The sequence below is a fragment of the Armigeres subalbatus genome, chromosome 3 (assembly GCF_024139115.2).
Source record: "Armigeres subalbatus isolate Guangzhou_Male chromosome 3, GZ_Asu_2, whole genome shotgun sequence".
NCBI classification, from domain to species: Eukaryota; Metazoa; Arthropoda; class Insecta; order Diptera; family Culicidae; genus Armigeres; species Armigeres subalbatus.
In genome coordinates, this window is record NC_085141.1 from 221798018 (window position 1) to 221821857 (window position 23840).

The window sequence follows — 23840 nt, forward strand, 5'->3', positions numbered from 1 at the left end:
AAACGATCTCTGGATCCACGTTATTTTGTTTTGCTTTGTGGGTTGAAACAACTTAATTTGTTTTCGCGATCAAACGTGTTTTTGGAGTGCAGAACAATCTCCAGACCCGCGTTATTTTGTTCTGCTTTACGTATCGAAAAAAAGTTAGTACGCGAATGAACGAATTTAGGAGCGCAGAACGATCTCGAGATCCGCGTCATTTTGCTGTGCTTTGTGGGTAAAAAACTTAATTAGTGCGCAATCGAACGTGTTCTTGGAGCACAGAACGATCTGAGTTATTTTGTTTTGCTCTGTGCGTACTAAAAAAATAGTGCGCGATCAAACGTGTTCTGGAGTGCAGGACGATCTTGAGATTCGCGTTATCTTTCTTGCTTAGTGGGTTGAAACATCTTCATTAGTAAGCGATCGCATGTGTTTTGGAGCGCAGAACGTTCTCAACATTGCGGATTTTTTTTTCTGTTTTGAATACAAAATGATGTCAAGATTTGCGTTATATTGTTTTACATTTGTGTGTCCTTTAAAAATGTTTTTTGAATGCAAAATGTTTGCACAACTCATCGTTATCGTCGCCGTTTCTGCTGCTTGCTTGCATTGAGAGGACAGCGCAAAGAAGAGCTGCGTACGTAGCTTCTATTAATTGGTTTGATTAGTTTTGTGTATTTCGCGCCAACAGCCCGAACGCGTTGCAGCGTTTGTTTGGCAATTTGGCGCGTAGTTAATCTTATTAGACTTAAATTTGAATGTTTGAGCGCACGTCCCCAATAATTTGTATATTGTTTCCGTACTAAGAGTCGCCTATAAAAGGCGACTCTGAATTGAATGTCTCGTACAGTGTTCGATATCATACCCTTCGAGTAGGCACGCGACCTCTCGGAGGCAATAAAATCAAGTCTAGTTCGATCAAGCAGTAGTTTTCTTCACCGTCGTACGGAGAATCACCATAAAAAACAACACAATGTAGGGTCGTCCCACCCTGGACGAAACACAGAATGATATCGAAACTTGTGATTTTGTGATTTTTTGTTCTATTTTCCCAAAAGTAAAAAAAAACCTTAATTGAAGCGCGATCAAACGTGTTTCTGGAGTGCCTAATTTTGTTATTGGTACCTTGCTCTGTTATGAATTTGCCTCGCATAAGATGTAAAATTCCAAAGGAGTAATGCCGAGAATGAATATGCAATTTTTTTCAGGCGTAACATACTCTGTTATTACTATACCAAACGGATAACTAATAAAACTTTGGTATTGAAATACCTAATAAGTTTGTTAAGTTGGTAAGTAACTAGATATTTATTGTGTACGAAGTTATTTCAAAGACAGCAATAGGAAAATCGTGTTTTAACCCGTTTCAGTCTGACCTAGAAATCAAAATTGAAATAACCCGTGTGGGCTAATTTTTCGACCGATTGCCATGAATTTTTCAGACAAGAAGCGTCATCATGTCTATTTTTTGGTACGTTTCCAAAAGCTTGCCTTTCAAAATCATGGAGTTGGACATGTCGTAAGATGAGTTTCGATGCTAATCGAAATTTGTCCGGTCCCCTAAGGGAATCAGGCTCCCGGCTTGACTTCCGAATGTGGCCAATGTGTCTAAAACCTCTCAAAAACTCATCTATTGAGCTTGTCTTTCAAAACCATAGAATTTGATATGTCGCAAGATGGGTTTCGGTGTTAATCGAAATTTGTCCGTTTCTCTGAGGGAGGGTGACTCCCGAGAACACTTCCGGACGTGGCCAATGTGTCCAAAATCTCTCAAAAACTCATCTATTGAGCTTGTCTTTCAAAACCAAGGAGTTTGATATGTTGCAAGATGGGTTTTGATGCTAACCGAAATTTGTCCGGTCCCCTGAGGAAGTCAGACTTCCGGGTACACTTCCGGATGTGGCCAATGTTTCCAAAACCTCTCAAAAACTCATCTATTGAGCTTGTCTTTCAAAACCATAGAATTTAATATGTCGCAAGATGAGTTTCGGTGTTAATCGAAATTTGTCCGTTTCTCTGAGGGAGGGAGACTCCCGAGAACACTTCCGGACGTGGCCAATGTTTCCAAAATCTCTCAAAAACTCAAGTTTTGTGCTTGTCTTTTAAGATCTAGAGTTTGATATGTCGCAAGATGGATTTCGGTGCTAATCGAAATTTGTCCGGTCCCTTGAGGGAATCAGGCTCCCGGGTACACTTCCGGATGTGCACAATGTGTCCAAACCTCTCAAAAACTCATCTATAGAGCTTGTCTTTTAAAATGAAGGAGTTTGATATGTCGCAAGATGGGTTTCGGTGCTAATCGAAATTTGACCGCTTCCCTGAGGGAACCAGGTTCCCGGGAACACTTCCGGACGTGGTCAATGTGTCCAAAATCTCTCAAAAATGCATGTTTTGTGCATGTCTTTCAAAATCATGGAGTTTGATATGTCGCAAGATGGGTTTTGATGCTAGGCAAGATTTGTCCACTTTCTTGAGGGAACCAGGTTCCCGGGAACACTTTCGGACGTGGCCAATGTGTCCAAAACCTCTCAAAAACTCATCTATTGAGATTGTCTTCCAAACCCATGAAGTTTGATATGTCGCAAGACTGGGTTTTACACCACTTGAAAAGTGTCCACTACCCCAGGGAACCAGGTTCCCGGAACATCCGGAACCATGTCCTGGTGATTCAATTGTATCAACACTAACTTCTGATGCTGGTCAATGACGATTGACCACGTTTGCATCAACATTCTGCAACAACATGTGAAATCGATGTGCTTCGTTTGATAAGCTATAACACGTGCGTGAAACAAAGTTCGCCCGGTAGTTTCTGTATACTGAATAGGATCGCGCTTCTTCCGATCGAAGTAACGCGTATTGTAGAAACACGATTCATCAAGCACTGATTATTTACTTTTTTTGTCCAACAAGAAAAAACGTACATAGTGATTGTTCGAAGGGTTGTACATAATATTTGGGAGGTTTCATCACCGTGAGATTCTTGTTTGAATCGATATCGATCGCTTGGGCGAAGTAAAAGCTTGCGGGATGGTACGTAAATCATTCTGATAAGCAACGTCATTTCGTATTGCATCTCTGAAAATATGCCATAGATACCAAGAATCGTTTCTAAACGCAAAACAATATATATTATTTTGCCTGTATTGCTAGGATAGCTCCCACGCTGTCAGCCAAGCCATTCCTGAGTGGACGATAGGAAAAATACAAGCGATTTCAATTAAGATCAGGGTTTGAATCCAAAGGAGTATGAGCAAATCTCTCACTTATCATGTCTGAATACACTTTCAATAGGTAGCATATCGTGAGAGACGTTTTTCGGTAACTGTTACGATAATGAACTGATTCGGGGGGGCTACAACTCATTATAAATTTCTTTCAATTAGCCCCAATTGCGGGGTGCACCGGTTCTGATGATGCATTTCAACTTGTTTTACACAGCTGTGCGAAGAAAAAGGTCCCCAACATGAAATGAGCGAGAACAAAGCGTTTTATCAAACCCCATCGGTGGGGACTGCCTGTCCGAATCAGTTTTTTTCCAACCTGTATACAAGTGCGATAGTTTTGTTTTCATTGCTTGTTATTATCGTTGTTCGTTATCTATTGAAAGCGATTTCTGCAAACCCTGATTAAGATTGTTCTCCGATGGCCCTCTGCACACTTTCACCTTCTGATAAATAAACATTTTATATTTGTCGATCGCTTGCAATAGAGCGATTCCAAGCAACAGCATTGAGCGATTCCAAGCAACAGCATCAAAATTTAAGAAAATTTTTAATTCATGATTTTCTATTGAGTTGAAACTTTGCACAGTTTTTCAATTTCATCTAAATCGTCATTTTTCGATATCAAATCTTCATATTGAGTCACGACTAACTTTTCAAAAGGGTGTATGTGAAAATGGTTCAAAAATATTTAAAAAGCTGCACAGCTAAAACGGAATGTTCGATTGTTATGATTTTTTCAGCAAAGTTAGACAACTAAATGGTGATTCTTAAGAAAATGTACACCGTGAAAAAAAAATTTTTTTTGCTTTAGAAAATATAATTTTTGTCACAAAAACTTAAATGTCTCAAAACCCTATCTTTTTACAAACGTCCATTATATTAGCTATCTACCATAAAAATTTGGTGATGGTAAACTAATAAGCAAAAAAGTTATGACATTTCAAACATTTAATAATTTTCACACATAGTAAACAAAAAAAAAATTTCCGTGTATTTTTTTTTCAAGAATCGCAGTTTGATGCTGATTTTATTGTTAAGGGCCTTGCGTGAGTTAAACAAGTTGTTTTCATGATATTCCATATTTATGTATTCATCGATATTATGTATATATATGTATAAATATTATATGTATAAATAAATAAAAATGAATTAATATTATCCTAAGTATTAAATTAAATGTGGCAGTTACACAATGTTGTTATAGAAACTCTAAGAGTTTTGGGTTTGAATTTTGGTATGGGTTATGATATCATGAAAACAGTTTATTAATACTTATTTTTATTTATTTTTATTCAAATTTTTAAAATATCGAACACTTTTGAATTATTATCAGCACAGTTTGAGTATAGTTTTGCTTTAATTTTATTTTCCGACAATGGAATGAAACAGTGAAATTTTTGGGTTCCTTGGATCGTTTTCGCGTTATTAAATTGCTCGCTGAGCTCTGAAGCCTTTATTTCGTACTCTTCAGTAGTAGTAAAACAAAATGATAATTTGGTTAAATCTTTTTCTTTTCTACGATTTGCCCAATCAAAAAGTTCTTTCGCAGTTTTAATTGGATGCTCACGTTCTTTGGCTAAACTTGCTCTTGTGGCCATGCGCTTTATTGTTCCTCCAATAGCATCACAAGGACCTTTGCCATGTGATGTAGCAAAAAATGCCATTCTGCATCAATTCCGTACATTGATTTAAATTGACATAGGCTCGAAAAATTCTTACGATTTTTGTACTGCGACGCTGCTCCATCATACATGAAATATATCTTTTGACTTCTTTATGCTTATCAACGCGTAAAAAGTTAATCATTTTTCAATGAACAAGTTTACGGATACTGAATCGTGTCTTAAATCTTCGGAAATTATAATAAAACTTAAGTGTTCAATTTGCGTACTTCCATTAAAATAAATAACGAATGGATGAATTGTAGCTTGTTGTACGTTCCAGTGATGGGACTGCACTTCATCTTGCAATACAAAGCTGTAATTTTCAGAAAAATCACAAATGACTAAAAATTCACCATTTTGTAATGTATTTTTCGTATTTTTAAAAAGCTGGATTGTTCTGTTTTAATGAAATCGTGAGGGATTAAACTTTCTAATTTCAAGCAAAAATATGACACAAACTCATCTACAGGTTTTACAATAGTTTCTATGTCACACCTATCCGTGGTCACCCATTGCTCAAATGATAACTGATCAATATATTTTTCTTCAAACTCAGCGAATAAATTATTTTCCAATGATGAAGAATCTGGACAATCCGAACAAGATCGTAGATAGCAATTTGATGTTGTATTTTCACACAAAAGACTACCAGTTAACATTTTAATATCCTTTGTTAAATTGATTCTTTTCAAACTATGTAAAATAAGATTAATATTCTCATGGGTTGTGCACACACACACATTATGTGTTCCTGAATTGGAAAGAAGCTTACATTGCCTTGGCCGAAGGCTTGCAAATGAGGAAAACCTATTTTAATATTATCGTGAATTTCCTTGAAGCGTGTGTACGCTTCTTTCAAAGTCGTCATCATTAATCGTTTTTGGATTGCTTGACGCTTTCCATCTTTTTTACTGATACATAATCTTTTTGACCAGGCATAGCTCGACTTACTTCATCATCTTCAAAATATTGAACTACTATTTCTTTTGTCTCATCTGTTAATGCAGTACTAGACCTAGTATTTTTGGTTGAAAGACAGTTATTCTTCAATTGTTTTGCCTCTTTTACTGTATTTCTATTGGTTTTGAACTCATCAATTGCATCCTGAATAGACCACGAACTTGACAGCATCGACAAAATCAATAATTTTTCTTTCCTTGTCGTGGCTGCATTCGAGAACCTTTCCTTCATATTTATAATTACCTCATCGTAGTCTGTATTTTCCACATCATCAGGTCCTAATTTGAAGAGGTTTCTTCGTACAGCTTCGTTTATTTCACGGTATTTTTGCTCCGGGTAATAAACGTAGTCCATCTTACTCCATTTAATCGGAGTCACTTTTATCCCAGCTATGCCCTCGTTAAAGCGTTCGATGTTGACCTTTTGGATACACTCATCTTCCGATTGATTTGTTGAAACAGATTTCGCTGATGGTACGGTGGCAAGGCTCTCAGCACTTAATACTTCTGGTAATTCCTCAGTTGTTGTCGATACATCTGGCAATTCCTCAGTTGCTGTCGTTTTCGATGATATACAGATTGCTCTTTTGCCAACGTTTAGACGGCAGGACGTGCAAATGCGTAAATTTGTATTCAATGTGGACATTGGAGCATAACCAGTCGCTTTCAGTTTATCTATGGTGCTTTCGGTGAGATTTCGTAACTCTTTTGAACACTTTTTTCCATCAAACGGCCTACAACAGTTGAGAAAGCGGCTACTCATGTTGTTCGTAATATTTCAATAAACAAAATCACTTTTAAGTTGTTACTGACTAGTTTGGTGTCATTTGCTTGACTGAAGAAAAAAATTGCTATAAGATCTTTAACAACCTTAGTAGTAGTAATTTTTTTGCTTTTTCGTGAGCATTGTCATGGTATGTACCTATCATGCATTTGTTGTTGTTGAAGATACCCGTTTCCTCCCGATCATAAAGTCTGTTCTCTAAGAGGTATATTTTTTGCAGGTAAACTATAGACACGTGTACGTCTATATAAATCGTCGTATATAAATCTTTGATTTTGCAGCTTTTGTCTTAAAAATAACATTTCTGATATGTTTCTATCAACGTTATTATCAACAGGTTTCAACACTATTAAAAGAATTTTTCGCCAGTCACGTGCAATGAAAATTATGACACTATCAATACTTTTGATCACAACACTGGATCGTGTCTAAGTTTCTTATAGATGCTATGAATAATTAAATCAAAATATCATGAAAACAACTTGTTTAAATCACGTCCCTTAACAATAAAATCTGCATCAAACTGCAATTCTCGAAATAACTTACACAGAAAACATTTTTTTTACTAAATGTGAAAATTGTGAAATGTTTGAAATGTCATAACTTTTTTGTTTATTAGTTTACCATCACCAAATTTTTATGGTAGATAGCTAATATAATGGACCGTTTTCCTAAAAAATTACGTTCGAAAAAGATAGGGTTTTGAGATATTTGAGTTTTGTGACAAAAATGATATTTTTAAAGGCAAAAAATTTTTTTTTACTGTGCACATTTTCTTAAGAATCACCATTTAGTTGTCTAACTTTGCTGAAAAAATCATAACAATCGAACATTCCGTTTTTGCTGTGCAGCTTTTTAAATATTTTTGAACCATTTTCACATACACCCTTTTGAAAAGTTAGTCGTGACTCAATATGAAGATTTGATATCGAAAAATGACGATTTAGATGAAATTGAAAAACTGTGCAGAGTTTCAAATATTTTCGAAATGGTCGCTCAGGATCGACTGACATGCCCCCGTGGAATGCCTCAATATTTTTCGAATCAATTCGTTGCTCCCTTGTACTTTGAGTTTAGTTCGGGTTAGTTCTACTACCAAATAAAAAAGTTTCTGCTCTGCGAGACAAAACCAACCTTTTGATTTCATGAGCACGTAACACTGCGAGCTTCGTAATACGATCGATCGCGTACTAATGGAAAAAAAATTACTCTGCAAGGCAGAAATCAACTTTCTTTTTCACGCTCTCCCGGTTGGTCACTGATTAAGATATATTTGCTCTGCGAGGTAGGAATTAATTCGCGTTCTCCCGGAACGGAAGGAAAAGGTTCGATCGCATACTTATTAAAACATTTTTGGTTAGCGAAGCAAAATTTCACCCGGACAGCTGGGATGCCCTGTAGAGATATGATCTACTGTGCACTGAATTAATAAGTTTACTTCTTTTGTAGGTGAATCCTTTAAACGGAGAATTTTGCGTGCTCAGCAGCATCACGATCGATCGCGCATTGAATAATACAAGTTTTGCTCTGTGACTTACTTACTTATAAGTCTTACTTGTAAGTCCTGTAAACCTTGTGATGTGCAGAGGGCCGACTTGAAAGATCTCCATCCTGGGCGATGTCCAGCTATCGCTTTAACCTGTTGCCAGGTTCGATTTCGGTCGACTTCCTCTGCTGCGATGTCCAACTGATTCCCAGTCTAATGTTTGTTTACAGATTTTGTTCCCGCCACTACATAATGTGTGACCAATCCGGTCCAGTTCCACTTCCGATCCTGAATTTCAGTTACTATCGGCTTCTGGTGACAACGACTATGGAGCTCGTTGTTTGAGATCCAGTTGTCAAGCCAACAGACACGAATTATGTGCCGCAGTCTAGGCAATTTTCGGATTGGAAATTGTCTCGACTTCCCTGGGCATAAAAGTATCATCGTGCTAGCCTCATGATATACGAATGCAAAAATGGTAACCTGGCTTAGAAACCTCGCAGTTAATAACTGTGGAAGTGCTTGATGAACACTAAGCTGCGAGGCGGCTCTGTCCCAGTGTAGGGATGTAATGCCAATAAGAAGAAGAAGAAGCAGCACAGATTTCACGTTAGATAAAAAAAAAATCGGATTTTGGTACGTTCACTTATCTGCCTGTCATACCTACCGTGGAAATTCAAACTTCGGACGCTTAAGCAGTTTCTGATATAGAACCAGTATGTTAACATGCATTTTCATTCACTCCATTAAAATCAGCATTGCAATTTATTATAAAGTAAAGCATTCACTTTTGTATTCCACTCATTATCCACAGATTGCTTTCAATTTTTTCCACTTCGGGTTCTCCCGGACAAGTTGGCGTGCCTTGTAGCGACTGGCGTTCCCAGCAGAAGCACCACCCATCGCGCACTAATAAACAAACGTTCTCCCAATCAAGGTGGCGTTCTCGATCGCGTACTGGTTAAAAATGGTTGCCTTAAGAGGCTGAAATTATTTTTCCGCTTCGCGTTCCCGGATTCGCGTAACGTTGAATAGATCAAAATCAGAGGTAAGGGTTGCGGAGACTTTCGACACTACCCACAATATCATTTCCCCGAAGGCCACTACCTTGAATGTCACTGAGGAAAACGCATGCCTCAATATAAAGTGTTATATTCGTTGTCAATTTATTATGAGTACACAGGTCTGATTGTTTTCCATTTCTTGCGAATTTTCAGATAATGATTTCACGACAAAAAGCATGTTTCTAGACCTAGTATTTGAATGCCAAGAGCCATTCAAGAATTTGAAATATCGGGCTGAATAGGGATGCCTTCAGGTTAATGACTGTTCGGGGTAATGTCCCATTCAGGGAAACGACTTTTGAGGTACAGTACTGTAGATATTGTAATATTATGGTATTCGAGGTAGTGATGTGGAGCCATTACAGATGAATTCTCGACATCTTCTATATCCTGGAATATTGTTCAATATGACGCTCAAAGGAGTGATTAGGAAAGCTGGTGTGCAGAGAAGCGGTACCATTATTACACCATCGCATTTGCTCCTGGGGTTTCAGGATTGTAGGGATATTATCGGGATTGAAGCTTTTAAACTTTTCTAGCGGGAGACAGCAAATACTGGATTCACGATAAGTACCTGCAAAACTAATTACATGGTCGCTGGCAAACAATTGGTGGTAGTGAAGTGCTGCAGGATGGTGAAACATTCGAAGCTGTGGTTGTGTTGGGTTTTTTTCTCCCCAATTTTTATTAATTCTATTTTTTTTCTATCCCACTTTCTACTTTATTTTTTATTTCTACCTGCAATATCCCACCTTTTTCCCTTCCCATTTACTTTGAATAATTTTCTTGTTCTTCACAGAACTATTAGTCTGCGAAAACTAGCATAACGAGAATGTTATACTCCTGTGATTGAACCAGAAGTTTTAATCTTGATGTCATATTCAAATTGCCTCAAAGGAAAATCTCATTAACGTTGTAATTTTCTTGTGACAGGATTTTTCTGCTATCGTTTGAGCTGGTATTCCGGCTAATGCTATTGCACCCGGAGCGTAATTATGCGAAAGTGCATATCCAATTAGCTGTATGGTGTGAAGAAAACGCTTTCATTTTAACCACAGTAGCTTTTTAAAATGTTTGTCTGCTTGAAATTTGATTTAATTAATATTTGAAATTTTAACAATTTTTTGAACTGGATTTTTTTTACCTGTAATAAGTTAAACAATTGACTGAGTCAATGAAATTATGGTACATTACATCGGTAACATTTAATTAGAGAAAAAAATCACAATGGCAAATAACATAGTTTTTCCTTTTCGAATCGCCTTATCATATCCACACCAGACAGTTATTGTCTGACCAAATATTAGAGAAGAAACAAGCATATTATTTTTCCCCTGATGATGACATTATCCCCGAGTCGAAACGTTAAATCTTATAAAAGTCTTGTTTTATTCCTCAAATACTGTGTAGTGTAGCCATTGTAAGTTGAAATAACAATAGCCAATCTTTCAATAGTACATAATTAATTACAATTTATTTTCATTTCATTTTCACACTTAACCAGCATTTCGATGTTCGGTATTTTGTTTACTGAGTTTGAACTGCAAAATTTATTTTTTACTGAACTACTAGTATTTTAGTGGACCTCCAATGGTTGTCAGTAATTAGTTCCCGAGTTTCGGTAAAACATTATGTTTATTGTTCTGACGTTTGCTTATTTTACTGAACAAATCATTAAATTCGTAAATTGCTGAACTGCACAAAAAGTCGGTACAAATCAAAACAGCATCACCGGTGAAAAATGGAAATTTACCGACTAGTCATTAGCAAAATACTGAACAAAAATTGTAGAGCCCTTTGTTGTTGTTTTGGTTATTTACCACTTCGTAAAATATTTCGTCGGACACAAGTTTAATCTGACGATATTTACTTACTTACTTTAATTTGACGATATCTAAAGTGAAAAAGAATCTATAATCGATTCTATAGTTTGTAAGAGCAGCCTCCTCTCGGCTGTGGTAGACAGCATCCGACGGGGACACGCCACGGGCCGCCATCAGTATCTCCGTTTCAATATTCGTCAGAGCATTCTGATGCTCGGTGATTTCGAGCGCTTCTCACTCTGCTTTGAAGGCGGCTTTGAGATCCTGCGGCATGGCTACTGCTGCTCTGGACATCTATAGTTTTGCATGGTTTGCGTCTGAACAGTGCTATTGTTCTCTCCCAGAACCAGTGTGTAGAATGTATAGATGCTTTTCAGGCCGAACACGTTAAAAAAGTACCATGACGCGGATGATACTCAGACCAATTCGATACCCCGTTGCAGCATCAGGTTGGAGCGCAGCGCCCGCGGGAATGGAACCTTCGTCGTCACGAACCTGTGTCTTGAAATAACCCGTTTCCTTATTATTGATGTAATTCCGTCTCATAGCGAACGACTGCCGGATGAGGAATTTGCCGTTCTCACGGAGAAGCCGCGTGCGGATCATTACCTGACTGTCTTGAATCTGTGTCAATTCAACATTTTTCGGGGATGAAATCAATATTAAAAAGTAGTGGCAGATGATTCCGACCAGAAAGGTGATGATCAGAAACGGCAGAAACACCCAACTTTTCAATGTATCGATGTATCAATGTACCCAATCTAGCAGAATTTATTACAAAATCCCTGAAATTTCTCCATACTTATATTTTATGCGAAGGCGTATTGATTAGATATACTGTCCAATCAGTAAAATATTTTCCAAAAAATAAATCCTCATTTACTGACTAGCTCAGTTATGTTCACATAAACAAACTACCTTTATTACCGATTGTAATGTTTATTTGACATTTCTCGTTTATGCTGACATCTCGGTAATGTAAAATATTGCTGTTGAAATTACTGGGCGAACCGTAGTCCAAAAACTCAGTAAAATTTTACCGACTTCGGTAAAATAAAGTAGCTGTGTATAAGTTGAATCGCGAATAACCAGCTTTGGCAAACACACACGCACACATTCGTTATTGTTGGTCAACAAAGCATCGATCGTGGTTATGCTCTATAGAGCATATAGGGGTACGGTTTGCCACTTCATCTCATAGCTCCTATTTCCATCCCAAAAACAAAGCAATGGAAAGGAATTTGGTTTGTTTATTATTTTTGTGATCTTTTTCAGCAGTGAGCACGCATGTTGACAAAAAGAAGCGTCGAATTTGGTGCCGTATTTCTTTGTTTAGCGATGAGATGGATATATGTACAGTGAGATGGAGATCGGAACATTTCCCCTATGTATTCGAGCATACTCCTGTAACGGTGTAAACACAAGTTGAGGCAACGTGACACACCGTTTGGCAGTCTGGCGTCACATTTCCGATGATAGTCAGACCACAGAGCAACCAGGCAGTGTAGTCAATAGTTGCCTTATTATCGATGCAGTAAATGACATAGCAACATGTCCCAGGTTGGAATATTTATGCGACACGCTACAAACGCCACCATAGCGACATCATCGGTGCCGGGTTCTGCCTTGCCAATAGGCGCATGTATTCACTCGATCCCCCGGCGGCCAGATGCGAAGTTTCTATCCCACGACAGCATAACGCATCATCAGCTCCTGTGCAAAAGTCGTCTGAGCTGTTTGTGCTTTGTGTGATTGGAAATAAGTCCCAGGTTCTGCTGACAGAATCATTTACTGTCGGCTCCACGACCAGTAATCAGTTTAATTTCCTAAACCAGTTTGTTTCACAGGAATCCAACCATGTTCTATGATCTATTGAAAAAAGTTCGACCGGCATTCCTGACAGACTTCTGTTTGTTATTCATGTTGCTCGAAATTGCAAAACATACACGCATCTCCGGAAATTGAGGCGCCAGCCAGTTGCGAAAAATGATAGCAGAGGGGCGATACACTAGTTACGTGAAGGATTTGTCTAGGGTTAATAGACCCTCCCCCTCTGGTTTATGCCAGTTTCCGCACAAAGCTTATGAAATTATTGCATGGCCCAATAATAGAAAATTTTCTGATAAAGTATTTCCACTTGAAATCCTTTCAGTGATCACTATCTAATTTGAACTTTTCACTTCACGTTCTGCTAATATGATTTATAATAACGTGCAGCTCCGCCCGGGGATTATCATATATGCTCGTTCCAAGAACAGTACACTCATCATATGACGAGAGTGCCTAGCAGAGCCGAACATCAGAAAGCAGTTTCCTACCAGCGGTGATTTTCCGGCAATGTTTCTGACAAGCATTCAGCTCAACAAATTTATCAACCTTTCCAGGAAGGCTTCTTACCGAAAAAAAGAAACGTACGGCTCCCACATTGCAACGAATTCACTCGAATATGTTGACTTTTGTGATGATTTTTTCGAACAGAATATTTGTTCATTAGTGTTTTCTGCGATGCGAGCTATGCAATTAATTCGTCGACTTGAACGTCTGCAAAGTTCTAATCGTCTGCCGCATCGTCCCCGGTATGTTGGTTTTCCGAGAACAACCTCACGTGTACTTGCCTGCATGCATTAATTGATTTCGAACATCATCATGTCCGAGAAACAGAATCAACATACCTGTAAACAGAAGAGAAAGAAAAATCAATCAATGGAATAGATATGCAGACAGTCGTGTTGTGCGTGTAGTGTACGCATCATGCAATTCAAAGTAGGTGGATCAGCATGAGAGCACTTTGGTTTTACGAAGCGGGGAGGTGAAATGGTTTGCCAAACGTGATACAATTCAGACATATCGAAGAAAGGAGTACCGTACCGTTCGTGATAGATATGCGTATGGCGGTAGTAAATCTGAAATCGTCATCATATAGGTATAGTAAAGGAAGTAGAACCAAGTAAACAGTTTACTGTGCGAAAGTTTCTTCGTAGCTCAACAAAACGCAACCCGACAAGTAAAATACGACTTTATCAATTATGCTTTGCTTCAAAACAGTTTTATGTTAGTTGTCAAATTGTAGATATAACTATTATTTTTTTTCCAAATTAACACAGGAGCTCATTAATTCTAAAATTCTTAGAACAAGGTGGAACAATATTTTCCCGATGGTAAATAATAATTTAATGAATTCTCAAAGCATAGAATGTCAATAAAGAATCACGAACGAATTTTGTTTCTGTACGGTAACTACTTTTTGTGCTATGAAGGAGAGGTTGTTCTTTTTTGTAGGTACATCTCCATCGTTCTCTTCGATATACGAGCGTACAGTGATCGACTTCCATAAGCAGGACTGTCAAAGCAAACGTCTAACATATCTGGGTGCTTCCAACAAAAACTGATAGCGCATACATACTGGTTTTTATTGCTAACTCAACTAGAAGTGGAAGTCGTTGTAGATGGGAAGTGAATCAAATCTGCTGAATTATGATCCTTGATAGGTATTATTGTGTGTTAAAGAAAATAGTGTGGGCCATTACAACTTGCTTAGTAAAATGTAAAAATCTCGGAGATGACTTTATCAATCACTTACAAGAAGATGTACGAAATTGTCTCCTAGACTTTTAGAATAATCCTTTTTTCAAAACAAGAATTGTTCTAGAGGCTATGAAAAAATGTTACTAAGTTTAAACGCATCGGAATTCATTTTAACCTTCTGTTCTCCTTCTGTCTGTGCTCTGAGGTCATATTTATCCCCAATTCAAATTATTATAATTTTTTGCCTTCCTCGTACAACACTACTACACCACAAACAAAGAGAATTTGAGAGTGTGCAGTTTGTTTTGTTTCGCAGCGTAATTAATTCGAGCTACTATCCGTATTCGAACGATTTTTTAAAGTGGTGTTTTGTGTGATCGTACATTTAAAGTGTTAATTTATACTCGCGAAGTGGAGTTATAGGCATAATTGCTAGGAAGATTGAGAAAATTACTGCTCTTCACCGATATTGAATTGCGTGTGGTGTACCTTCAAGCACTATAGTTTTTCGATACGTTGTGGTCTGATCAAAACATCGCGAATAGTACTGACGCGTGCTCCCGGTTTTTCGACGTCAAGTTGTCTTGTTTCGCGAAAGGCAAATTTTAGAAATTCAAATTGTGAATGTTGAAAATGTCTCTGATTTGCCACTCTTGTGCCGGTGACGCAAACGAAACCCACGTCAAATGTGGAGGATTTTGTAAAGCGATATTTCAGCCAAAATGCACCGGTCTTTCTGCCGACGCGCTCGAAATGGTGAAGGATATCAATCAAGTTTTTTGGTTCTGCCCATCGTGCACCTCGTTGATGAAGGATGTGCGTTTCCGGAATACCGTTCAAGCTGCCCAGGAGGCTGGACATGAACAAGCTTCTAATTATCATGGGGATATTTTGGCGCAGCTTAAGTCTGAGATACTGACGGAGCTGAAATCTGAAATCCAGACGAATTTTACCAAATTAATGAATTCTAACTTGCTCACCCCGAAGGCAACGAACAGAGTCATATTGGAACCCCGGTTTACGAAGAAACGGCGCCTTTTCAGTATGACTAACGATTCTGTCCCAGTTACGAAACCTAATCTCCTGCTCGGAACCGGCAGCACTCTTTCGCCTTCATCAGAAATCAAGACAGTCCCTAAGCCCCAGCCTAAATTCTGGCTTTATTTGTCGCGGATTGCACCAGACGTTTCAGCTGATCAAATTGGCGAATTGGCAAAAAGTGTCTTGAAACCAATGACGTTCAAGTAGCTCGTTTAGTGCCTAAGGGGAGAGCCATAAGTTCGCTATCTTTTGTCTCATTCAAAATTGGAATAAATGCCGAATTGAAATCGAGAGCGCTTTTGAGTTCGACATGGCCTAAAGGAATTCTTTAACGAGAATTTTGCGACGACAACTCCAGAGAAAATTTTTGGCGACCAAAACCTCCACCTGCGACCAACGATCCGCTAGGCATTCCGGTGGAAACAGAAATGGTGGTAATCGAGTGATCATAGCAACTTCCTTCAGCATTTCACCGGGACGCATTTTTGCCGCTAGTTTCATGGAAGACCTCAATCCCCTCAACACAGTCGAGCCCCTCCTGCCAGCGACCTGCAGTCGTCCCGGTCCTGTGTTTGAGACTGGAGAGGGGGTCCTCCAAAATCGTCCTTCAGGCAAGTACGCTCCTATTCAAAACATTTTGCTTCCTGAAAAAATCCCTGTTTCCAGTCGACTATCAACTGAACAACCGCCTTCAATTCTAACCGTTTCGACAACTGCACGCAAGCGTACTACAAGTTCTATGGATCAACTGTATCCTTTGGACACCGTATGCAATCATGTAAACCGCGAAATCTCTACGACCGAACCCACTGCTGTGTGTGAATCTATGGAGTCATCCGACAAAAGAAGTTGTCTTGGACAACTGAGCAATCATCAACCGTTATTATGCTGTACATCGGGATGCACTCTTGCCCCTAGCTACGAGGAAGCCCCTATCTCTCTCATCGCAGTCGAGCCCCTCCCGCCAGCGATCATCAGCCACCCCGGTCCTGCGTTTGAGTTGAGAGACGGGGCTTCCGAACTCCTCCTGCAGGCAAGTACGTCGTTATTACGAACAATTCCTTGCCTGAATCGATTATCGTTTCCAGTGGAACTTCGTCAAGCCAAACCAAGTCTGCTGCTAACGGAACACCGGGACGCTTCAGTGTCACAAGTCCTAAGGAAGCCCCTATTTCTCCCATCGCAGTCGAGCCCCTCCTGCCAGCGTCCAGCAGCCGTCCCGGTCCTGCGCATGGGAAGGGAGACGGGGTCTTCCGAATTCCTATTTCCGGCAAGTACGATCAATCAACCACCGCCTCTCTTCCTGATATTATCCCGATTTCCAGAGCAACAGCCCCCCGTCCGAAATCGCACGTTACTATGTACTACCAGAACGTTGGCGGAATGAATGGTCTAGTGGAAGATTATCGACTAGCGGTCATGGATCATTGTTACGATATCGTAGTTCTGACCGAAACTTGGCTAGACTCTCGCACAATTTCAAGCTATATTTTTGGAACTGGGTACGAGGTTTTTCGATGTGATCGAAACTCGAATAACAGCAGAAAATCGACAGGAGGTGGCATCATAATCGCTGTAAGTTCTAGGCTGAAGGCATCAGTAATCGAAGACGATTCGTTCAACACCGTGGAGCAGGTTTGGGTATCTATTCAGCTCGGAGGCCGTAAACTATTTGTTTGTGCGGTGTACATTCCTCCAGACCGAACTCGAGACTTGGAACTCATCGACACGCACTGCCGATCAGTCTTCTTTGCGTCGGAAATAGCGTCTCCCAACGATGAAATCATCGTTCTGGGCGACTTCAACCTTGCAGGAGTCGCGTGGGTTCCAACTCACAACGGTTTCCTACGCCCTGATCAGGAACATTCCTCGTTTCACCTGGGAGCTCTCAGGTTGCTGGATAATTACAGTACTGCAACTTTATCTCAAGTTAATTGCATCGTTAATGAGAATAATCGCTTGCTGGATCTGTGCTTCGTCGGCGATCGTTACACCGCTCCATTTGTTTCCACTGCACCTGTTCCTTTGGTCAAGGCTGCCCCTCACCATCCATCTCTAGTAATTGGAGTTGAGAATGATGACGTCCGTGACTATGTTGGTACTTCAACAGCTACGTCATATGTTTTTCGCAAAGCGAATTATTGAAGTATTGCCGAAGTGCTGTCTAACTTGGATTGGCAGAGTATCCTCGACCCTTCCGATGCAAATATCGCTGCACAAACTTTTTCTCATGTCCTGGCATATGTCATTGACAGTCATGTTCCAAAGAAGATTGCCCATACCGACTCTAAGGTTCCGTGGATGACAAACGACCTTCGTTCGTTGAAAAGGACAAAAAGGCCGTCCTGAAAAGGTTCACAAGGTTCCGCACTCTTCCCTTGAAGCACCATTATGCTAGGCTGAACAACGAATACAAACGGTTAAGTCGTTTCTATTTTAAACGTTACCAGCGGAGGATACAGCAACGGCTTAAAACCCACCCGAAATCCTTTTGGAACTACGTAAACGAGCAGCGTAAGGAAGTAGGTCTCCCATCGTCCATGGTCTACAATGGAGACATAGCTTCAACTCAACAAGAGATTTGTAACCTATTCTCGGCCAAGTTTGCTAGCGTGTTTGTCAATGAGCGCCTCTCCAATGACTCCATAACCAGCTCAGCGAGTAATGTACCCTTAACGATTAAAACGCTATACGCTGTCGATGTAAGTACAGATACCATAACGAGAGCAGCCACGCGGCTAAAAACGTCGTACAAATCGGGACCTGACGGTGTTCCGTCGGTTTTCCTAAAAACGAACATTTCCTGCCTTCTGGACCCACTTCATCAAATCTTCCAGCTCTCCCTCTCTAATGGTGTATTTCCGTCCTGCTGGAAGACAGCTGAAATGTTTCCTGTGTACAAAAAGGGAAGCAAGCGCGATATAAATAATTATCGAGGAATCACGTCGCTATGCGCTGTATCGAAGTTGTTTGAGCTGGTCGTCATGGATTCTCTAAATGGTCACTGTAAACATTATATCAGTACCGATCAACATGGCTTTATGGAAAAACGTTCTACATGTACGAATCTACTGTGTCTTACATCATACGTTACAGACAGTATGCTTGCTTGTAATCAAACAGATGTAATTTATACGGATCTAACTGCAGCATTTGATAAGTTGAACCACAGCATTGCGATCGCCAAGCTTGACAGATTGGGAATTGGAGGCAGCCTACTTGCATGGTTTGGTTCGTACCTTACTGAGCGCCAGCTGACAGTTGCTCTAGGCGATTGTCGCTCGGAAAGCTTCTTTGCGATGTCTGGCATACCGCAGGGTAGTCATCTGGGACCGTTGATATTCCTTCTCTACTTCAACGACGTGCATCTAGTTCTAAAAGGACCGCGATTATCATTTGCAGATGATCTTAAAATGTTTTTGCGCATATGCTCAATAGCCGATTGTCACTTACTACAAGACCAGATCGATGCTTTCGCTCATTGGTGCGATCTAAATCGACTTGTAGTTAACCCGAAAAGTGCTCGATCATAACTTTTTCTCGGAAGAAACAACCGATTACCTTCAACTACTGCCTGTTCGGAACGACTATTGAAAGAGTGCACTGTGTGAAAGATCTCGGTGTTCTATTGGACTCCAAACTGACATACTCGGATCACATTTCATATGTTGTTGATAGAGCATCCAGGTCTCTTGGATTTGTGATCAAAGTGACAAAGACTTTCACAGACATCTACTGTTTGAAAACACTGTATTGCTCTCTCGTGCGATCTACGTTAGAATACTGCTCTGCGGTCTGGAGTCCAAACTATAATAATGGTGTCGAACGCATCGAATCCGTTCAACGTCGATTTATACGGTACGCACTCCGCAACCTTCCCTGGAGAGATCCGCTACGACTTCCTCGCTACGAGAGCCGTTGTCAGCTGATCAGCTTAGAACCTCTGTGTATCCGAAGGGATGTATGCAGAGCATTAACCGTCGCCGATATTTTGCAAGGAAGAATAGATTGTGACACTCTTCTGCGGCAAATAAACATCAACGCACAACCCCGACAACTGCGGAGTAACCTAATGCTAAGACTTCCTTTTCGTCGCACAAACTATGGGCTGCGTAGTGCTCTCCATGGTTTGCAGCGTGTCTTCAATAGAGTGGCGTCGGTGTTTGATTTCCACTTGACACGAGATGTCCTCCGCCGGTTCTTCACATCATTTTTTACCGACCAGAACAATTGACGCACATAGACTATAGTTAATGTATTTGTGATTGTATTGTATTTTAATCCTTGACAATGTTTTTAATGTAGTGATGTGATATTGTATTTATATATATATATATATATATTTTAAACCATCATTGGGGCTGTATCAAGTCTGTTGATGTAATAATAATAAATAAATAAATGAGGGCGAACTACAACATTTAAATTTGAGAATAAAATTCAAGACAATTTCTTGAAAAATTCCAGGTATGAAAAATGTTTTTGCCTTTCTCGTACAACTAAGTTGTACCGAAAGGCTATCATTTCACTCCAAATTCGAACTTTTGATAGAAGTCCCGGAGACCCATAGTGTTATATACCATTTGACTCAGCTCGATGAGCTGAACAAATGTCTGTCTGTCCGTGTGTGCGTGTGTGTGTGTATGTGTGTGCGTGTGTGTGTGCACAAAATGCCATAAAAAACATTAGCCAAATTTTCACACAGAAACTCTTAACCGATTTTCTTGCAACAAGCTGCATCCGACAGAGACTACACACTTAAAATAAATCGCCGAATTCGGTAAAATTTTACCAAAATCTCAACAGCCGAACTGTTCGGTAAATAATTTAACTGATTTTCGGTGATTTTGACAGTTGAGCAATGGAAAAATTACAAAAAATCTGTAAAATAAATTACCGAACAGTTCTGCTGTTGAGATTTCGGTAAAATTTACCGAATATGGTGAAATGAGTTAAGTGTGTAAAACGCTGTTGATCACTATTGAATTTCATAATAATTGCAAATTGCAAAAAATAGATAATATTAAAATAGTGATGAGACATTGTCACAAAGAACAATATTAACGCATTTGCCCAAAAGTACACGCGGCGTTCCCTACAGAAAACGACGCACCGCGCTTTTTGCTGCCCGTAAACTCGATTCTTATGGGGAAATAACATTGCGGCGTTTCCTAAGGTGCGGTTGTTCCTTTCGAATGTGAAACGCCGCGTGGAATCTTGTGCAAACGCGCTTTTGGAAACATTACAACAGCCGCGCGGTGTATCGTATTGACAGCACCCTACAATAATGTGTTATGAAAATGCCTTGCATCTATGAATATTTTTAAAGTTTATCCATGGCTTGCTCCCATTAAGAGTTTACTCGTACTATAAAGATACTCGTGTTGCACGCATTTAGGCGTAAGTATGCTCTTCGTTCAGTTTCATAGTGCTATGAAATTGTCCGAAAGTCAAAATTCGAACATAGGAAATTCGAGAAACTTTTGGCAGCGCCATCTGTCGTTCACTAGTGTAAATTTTCTATCATAACATTAGACGGTGTAACTGTTTTGCCTTTCTTGTACATCATCGAGGTGTAAGCGTAAAGGCTACATTTATTATCTTTTTGCGCGAGAAAGGCGCCATCATCGCTAGGTGGATTAATCTGGGTTTTTTTTCTATTAATGGAAGCATATGAAAATCTCTGCATGTATGAATCCTCGAAGTCCATATGAGTTCCTGAGTTACTGGATGCCAAATCACTTCTAGGAGCAGAACATTGAGAATTTGTAAAATGTCGTAGGTAATTCTGGTCGTTCGCAAAGATTCAAGTACATTCCAGAACACCTGAAAAGTTATCATAATTCACACCTTTCCCAAATTGGCTCCAACTTGTGTTATAAACTTTCTGGTGACTTCCACGAATGAGAATTCTTATGGACTCTCTGGAGTCGCAATAAAACTCCAAGACTACTGACGGACAAATGGTTGATGTTTTCATTATCTTTCTGGAAATTGGTGTGAAATCTTGTATCTTTTGACACGACTTTTGAACTCTTTCCAAACAACCGTCCGAGCTTCTAGAAATCCTTTCAATTCTGTTCAAAAAATGTTACGGATTAGGTATTTTCGTGAAAATAGAGAAACCTCCATTGGCCCTCAAGTATACTTATGGAGTAAGAATTCTTATTCACTCTCTGTGGAGTTCTAAAAATAGTCATGAACTGCTTGCAATCTTCAAGATAATCAAGAATTCAATCCCTACAAGCTCACATAAATCCATGCAGCACTTACATTAAGGTCAAATCACGGAATCCAAATTTCAAAGCGCTCGCGTTTTCGGAGGCACACCACTCGATACGGAAGCAACGTACAACTGACATTTTTATTATTTCACGCATGCTGCGACGCAAAGCAAAGCAAAGCTAAATCAACAAAAATGACAGTTGTGCGTCGCCTCCGTATCGAGTGGTGTGGCCCCGAAAACGCGAGCACTTTGAAACTTGGATTCCGTGAGGAGTGACCTTAAGGTCACTCCTGACGGAATCCAAGACTTTATAAGCCCATGAGCAAATGAAAGCTCACGAAATGTTTTCAAAACATTACCTACAGAATTTGGTTTGGAGTTGATGCCGTCATACGTCCACAAAAGACAGTATTTGGCGTTTTTTCAAACCAGCTTCCAAATAGCTAGTTGTTGCCTGTTGGTTGAACCTTTTTGTTGATTGTTTGTTGAACGATTCTGAACTATGGCCCAATTCAGTCATTTGATTAAAAAAATTGGGCAACACATTTTCATCAAAAGGTAATGTGATATTTTAGGTTTTTCATTCGAGTTGGTTACTAGTCACCAAATTAAATTTATCAAGACAGATCGCATTTTCCTACACCACAAGCTCATAAACATAATTTTATCGCGATTGATGATTAAGTATTTGAACGAACTTTTAGAACTTCTTTGGTTTGATGGGAACATGACCTACTAACGCTACTGATGAGGAAAATGCAAAAAATTCAAAACGACTCCGACATAAAACCACTCAAACTAAATAATTTAGGGTCTGTCTCATTTGAAGAATCAAACCGAAATTAGACTTAAAAGTGACATTTCAATAATTATCGAATAACCCTGCTCGCAGAGCCAGATTACTTTTGACAGATATCGAATCATTTTGTATCAATGTCTTATTATAATTGCTGGGTAGCACCAGCCATTCTTATGACCAGGTTATTTGCTAATTTTCGAACTGTCACTTTTAAGTTTAATTCTCCAAATGAGACAGACCTTAAAATATTCAAGGGGACTTTTTATTTTAAAAAAGCTTTATAGCTTGAAGGTGGAAGTGGTTGTTGTAATTGACTCGGGAGTATTGTTTATCAGCCATGCAGTCTTATCCTGAGCAAAGTCGGTTAATAAAATGATAGCAAATTGATATTAAGCTCTGCTGTTGAGATTACATCGAAAACAAAATATGACGACAATTATTATTTGATAAAAATTTGATTCCTCATAACTATGATTTCATAATGAGTTAACAATCCCAAGTAACAATTTTAGTTTTATAACGCTCTTGGAGACCATTTTCCACTCTACAAGTGTGCCTTAAAACCATTATAAAACCAAAATGTTACTGAGGAATGTGCTTTAATTTATGAAGATTAAAAGCAAACAAAATATGCTGTTGATATTTTTTTATCAATGCTTATAAGAATGATCTAACCGAATAATTCATTTTGATTTCAATTTAAGAATCTCATGATTTCAAACGTAGTAATCATGTTGATTTGTTTGACAGCAAAATTTGTTTTCAGTTTGATTCCACAGTGCGAAAATATGCTCTTAATTTTGCTATGTTAACCAGCCAGCGGCGGCTGTGTCGCACAGTAGGACCGATCTTCAGAAAGACGGTCAAAAGCCACTTTTTCAAAGGGATCCAAAGTAGAAACTTGGGTCACGGGTTGTTAGTAGAATACATGGCGATGATGCAAACACAGTTTTGAGTCATTTTAATCGGATGGATCTTACCTTTACGATCAATACAAGTTGAGCAATGAGCATGTTGTCGATTTTTAATTCTTGTTGAATCTCAGTTCAACGAAGTTTCGAAATTATGATTCGCTGGACCGGAAATGAATAAAAGTCAAGTGATCCGATACTGAATGGGAGAATCATAATTTCGAAACTTCGTTGAACTGAGATTCAACAACATATAATTTTCGTTTAGTTGCTTTCATTGGGTTCTGAATATGTGTGCGTTCGTTTACTGTCTAGAACCACCAACTTCGTTGCTGGTCGATCGTAGACA

General features: G+C 39.2%; 1 protein-coding gene and 1 pseudogene across 1 annotated transcript in view; both read right to left on the reverse strand.

Moving 5' to 3' along the window:
• LOC134220133 (MOXD1 homolog 1) overlaps window positions 1-23840 on the reverse strand; it is a 217699-nt gene that overhangs the window by 119347 nt on the left and 74512 nt on the right. The window lies entirely within an intron of this gene.
• Window positions 10796-11736, reverse strand: LOC134219412 (ER membrane protein complex subunit 3-like; annotated as a pseudogene).